The sequence below is a fragment of the Osmia lignaria genome, unplaced genomic scaffold, assembly GCF_051020975.1.
Source record: "Osmia lignaria lignaria isolate PbOS001 unplaced genomic scaffold, iyOsmLign1 scaffold0016, whole genome shotgun sequence".
Taxonomy (NCBI): domain Eukaryota; kingdom Metazoa; phylum Arthropoda; class Insecta; order Hymenoptera; family Megachilidae; genus Osmia; species Osmia lignaria.
The window spans coordinates 3,096,955-3,102,462 of record NW_027478168.1 but is presented as its reverse complement, the minus strand read 5'-3'; positions in this window follow the sequence as shown (position 1 = coordinate 3,102,462).

Here is a 5,508-nt window from a genome sequence, read left to right as displayed (position 1 = left end):
ACTTCCAGCTTAGCTGTGCAGAAGAAGAACAACAAGAAGAAGAAATATCTCGAAATATGTCCGTCAGGCCCGTTCCTTTGAGCTGAATCTGCAAATATCTCGGAAACGAAGCGAGCTATGGCAAAATGTTAAGAGACGTTTTTTGTAGAGAATTATGTTTCCTACAATTTATTTTCTATGATATTTTTTGATCAGAAGCGTAGTTTTCGAGATATATCGAGATATTTAAAAGTTCCGAAGCCGCACCAACATAATAGAGATTCAGAAACACCGTGGCCCCTTTCTGTGAGATAACTCTGCACTATTGCGAGCTGCAAATGCCACTTCCAGCTTAGCTGTGCAGAAGAAGAACAACAAGAACAAGAAATATCTCGAAATATGTCCGTCAGGCCCGTTCCTTTGAGCTGAATCTGCAAATATCTCGGAAACGAAGCGAGCTATGGCAAAATGTTAAGAGACCCTTTTTGTAGAGAATTAAGTTTCCTACTTTTTATGTTCTATGATATTTTTTGATCAGATGCGTAGTTTTCGAGATATATCGAGATATTTAAAAGTTCCGAAGCCGCACCAACATAATAGAGATACAGAAACACCGTGGCCCCTTTCTTTGAGATAACTCTGCACTATTGCGAGCTGCAAATGCCACTTCCAGCTTAGCTGTGCAGAAGAAGAACAACAAGAAGAAGAAATATCTCGAAATATGTCCGTCAGGCCCCTTCCCTTGAGATATATCAGCAAATATCTCGGAAACGAAGCGAGCTATGGCAAAATGTTAAGAGACCTTTTTTGTAGAGAATTAAGTTTCCTACTTTTTATGTTCTATGATATTTTTTGATCGGATGCGTAGTTCTCGAGATATATCAAGATATTTAAAAGTTCCGAAGCCGCACCAACATAATAGAGATACAGAAACACCGTGGCCCCTTTCTTTGAGATAACTCTGCACTATTGCGAGCTGCAAATGCCACTTCCAGCTTAGCTGTGCAGAAGAAGAACAACAAGAAGAAGAAATATCTGGAAATATGTCCGTCAGGCCCCTTCCCTTGAGATAAATCTGCAAATATCTCGGAAACGAAGCGAGCTACGGCAAAATGTTAAGAGACCTTTTTTGTAGAGAATTATATTTCCCACAATTTAGGTTCTGTGATATTTTTTGATCAGAAGCGTAGTTTTCGAGATATATCGAGATATTTAAAAGATCCGAAGCCGCACCAACATAATAGAGATACAGAAACACCGTGGCCCCTTTCTTTGAGATAACTCTGCACCATTGCGAGCTGCAAATGCCACTTCCAGCTTAGCTGTGCAGAAGAAGACCAACAAGAAGAAGAAATATCTCGAAATATGTCCGTCAGGCCCCTTCCCTTGAGATAAATCTGCAAATATCTCGGAAACGAAACGAGCTATGGCAAAATGTTAAGAGACCTTTTTTGTAGAGAATTATGTTTCCTACAATTTATGTTCTATGATATTTCTTGATCAGAAGCGTAGTTTTCGAGATATATCGAGATATTTAAAAGATCCGAAGCTGCACCAACATAATAGAGATACAGAAACACCGTGGCCCCTTTCTTTGAGATAACTCTGCACTAGTGCGAGCCGCAAATGCCGCTTCCAGCTTAGCTGTGCAGAAGAAGAACAACAAGAAGAAGAAATATCTCGAAATATGTCCGTCAGGCCCCTTCCCTCGAGATAAATCTGCAAATATCTCGGAAACGAAGCGAGCTATGGCAAAATGTTAAGAGACCTTTTTTGTAGAGAATTAAGTTTCCTACTTTTTATGTTCTATGATATTTTTTGATCGGATGCGTAGTTCTCGAGATATATCAAGATATTTAAAAGTTCCGAAGCCGCAGCAACATAATAGAGATACAGAAACACCGTGGCCCCTTTCTTTGAGATAACTCTGCACTATTGCGAGCTGCAAATGCCACTTCCAGCTTAGCTGTGCAGAAGAAGAACAACAAGAAGAAGAAATATCTGGAAATATGTCCGTCAGGCCCCTTCCCTTGAGATAAATCTGCAAATATCTCGGAAACGAAGCGAGCTACGGCAAAATGTTAAGAGACCTTTTTTGTAGAGAATTATATTTCCCACAATTTAGGTTCTATGACATTTTTTGATCAGAAGCGTAGTTTTCGAGATATATCGAGATATTTAAAAGATCCGAAGCCGCACCAACAAAATAGAGATACAGAAACACCGTGGCCCCTTTCTTTGAGATAACTCTGCACTAGTGCGAGCTGCAAATGCCACTTCCAGCTTAGCTGTGCAGAAGAAGAACAACAAGAAGAAGAAGTATCTCCAAATATGTCCGTCAGGCCCGTTCCTTTGAGCTGAATCTGCAAATATCTCGGAAACGAAGCGAGCTATGGCAAAATGTTAAGAGACCTTTTTTGTAGAAAATAATGTTTCCTACAATTTACGTTCTATGATATTTTTTGATCAGAAGCGTAGTTTTCGAGATATATCGAGATATTTAAAAGTTCCGAAGCCGCACCAACATAATAGAGATACAGAAACACCGTGGCCCCTTTCTTTGAGATAACTCTGCACTATTGCGACCTGCAAATGCCACTTCCAGCTCAGCTGTGCAGAAGAAGAACAACAAGAAGAAGAAATATCTCGAAATATGTCCGTCAGGCCCCTTCCCTTGAGATAAATCTGCAAATATCTCGGAAACGAAGCGAGCTATGGCAAAATGTTAAGAGACCTTTTTTGTAGAGAATTAAGTTTCCTACTTTTTATGTTCGATGATATTTTTTGATCAGATGCGTAGTTCTCGAGATATATCAAGATATTTAAAAGTTCCGAAGCCGCACCAGCATAATAGAGATACAGAAACACCGTGGCCCCTTTCTTTGAGATAACTCTGCACTATTGCGAGCTGTAAATGCCACTTCCAGCTTAGCTGTGCAGAAGAAGAACAACAAGAAGAAGAAATATCTCGAAATATGTCCGTCAGGCCCGTTCCTTTGAGCTGAATCTGCAAATATCTCGGAAACGAAGCGAGCTATGGCAAAATGTTAAGAGACGTTTTTTGTAGAGAATTATGTTTCCTACAATTTATCTTCTATGATATTTTTTGATCAGAAGCGTAGTTTTCGAGATATATCGAGATATTTAAAAGTTCCGAAGCCGCACCAACATAATAGAGATACAGAAACACCGTGGCCCCTTTCTTTGAGATAACTCTGCACTAGTGCGAGCCGCAAATGCCACTTCCAGCTTAGCTGTGCAGAAGAAGAACAACAAGAAGAAGAAATATCTCGAAATATGTCCGTCAGGCCCCTTCCCTTGAGATAAATCAGCAAATATCTCGGAAACGAAGCGAGCTATGGCAAAATGTTAAGAGACCTTTTTTGTAGAGAATTATGTTTCCTACAATTTATGTTCTATGATATTTTTTGATCAGAAGCGTAGTTTTCGAGATATATCGAGATATTTAAAAGTTCCGAAGCCGCACCAACATAATAGAGATACAGAAACACCGTGGCCCCTTTCTTTGAGATAACTCTGCACTAGTGCGAGCCGCAAATGCCACTTCCAGCTTAGCTGTGCAGAAGAAGAACAACAAGAAGAAGAAATATCTCGAAATATGTCCGTCAGGCCCCTTCCCTTGAGATAAATCTGCAAACATCTCGGAAACGAAGCGAGCTATGGCAAAATGTTAAGAGACCTTTTTTGTAGAGAATTATGTTTCCTACAATTTATCTTCTATGATATTTTTTGATCAGAAGCGTAGTTTTCGAGATATATCGAGATATTTAAAAGTTCCGAAGCCGCACCAACATAATAGAGATACAGAAACACCGTGGCCCCTTTCTTTGAGATAACTTTGCACTAGTGCGAGCTGCAAATGCCACTTCCAGCTTAGCTGTGCAGAAGAAGAACAACAAGAAGAAGAAGTATCTCGAAATATGTCCGTCAGGCCCGTTCCTTTGAGCTGAATCTGCAAATATCTCGGAAACGAAGCGAGCTATGGCAAAATGTTAAGAGACCTTTTTTGTAGAGAATAATGTTTCCTACAATTTACATTCTATGATATTTTTTGATCAGAAGCGTAGTTTTCGAGATATATCGAGATATTTAAAAGTTCCGAAGCCGCACCAACATAATAGAGATACAGAAACACCGTGACCCCTTTCTTTGAGATAACTCTGCACTATTGCGAGCTGGAAATGCCACTTCCAGTTTAGCTGTGCAGAAGAAGAACAACAAGAAGAAGAAATATCTCGAAATATGTCCGTCAGGCCCCTTCCCTTGAGATAAATCTGCAAATATCTCGGAAACGAAGCGAGCTATGGCAAAATGTTAAGAGACCTTTTTTGTAGAGAATTAAGTTTCCTACTTTTTATGTTCTATGATATTTTTTGATCAGATGCGTAGTTCTCGAGATATATCAAGATATTTAAAAGTTCCGAAGCCGCACCAACATAATAGAGATACAGAAACACCGTGGCCCCTTTCTTTGAGATAACTCTGCACTATTGCGAGCTGCAAATGTCACTTCCAGCTTAGCTGTGCAGAGGAAGAACAACAAGAAGAAGAAATATCTCGAAATATGTCCGTTAGGCCCCTTCCCTTGAGATAAATCTGCAAATATCTCGGAAACGAAGCGAGCTATGGCAAAATGTTAAGAGACCTTTTTTGTAGAGAATTATGTTTCCTACTTTTTATGTTGTGTGATATTTTTTGATCAGAAGCGTAGTTTTCGAGATATATCGAGATATTTAAAAGTTCCGAAGCCGCACCAACATAATAGTGATACAGAAACACCGTGGCCCCTTTCTTTGAGATAACTCTGCACTAGTGCGAGCCGCAAATGCCACTTCCAGCTTAGCTGTGCAGAAGAAGAACAACAAGAAGAAGAAATATCTCGAAATATGTCCGTCAGGCCCCTTCCCTTGAAATAAATATGCAAATATCTCGGAAACGAAGCGAGCTATGGCAAAATGTTAAGAGACCTTTTTTGTAGAGAATTAAGTTTCCTACTTTTTATGTTCTATGATATTTTTTGATCAGATGCGTAGTTCTCGAGATATATCAAGATATTTAAAAGTTCCGAAACGGCACCAACATAATAGAGACACAGAAACACCGTGGCCCCTTTCTTTGAGATAACTCTGCACTAGTGCGAGCCGCAAATGCCACTTCCAGCTTAGCTGTGCAGAAGAAGAGCAACAAGAAGAAGAAATATCTCGAAATATGTCCGTTAGGCCCCTTCCCTTGAGATAAATCTGCAAATATCTCGGAAACGAAGCGAGCTATGGCAAAATGTTAAGAGACCTTTTTTGTAGAGAGCTAAGTTTCCTACTTTGTATGTTCTATGATATTTTTTGATCAGAAGCGTAGTTTTCGAGATATATCGAGATATTTAAAAGTTCCGAAGCCGCACCAACATAATAGAGATACAGAAACACCGTGGCCCCTTTCTTTGAGATAACTGTGCACTAGTGCGAGCCGCAAATGCCACTTCCAGCTTAGCTGTGCAGAAGAAGAACAACA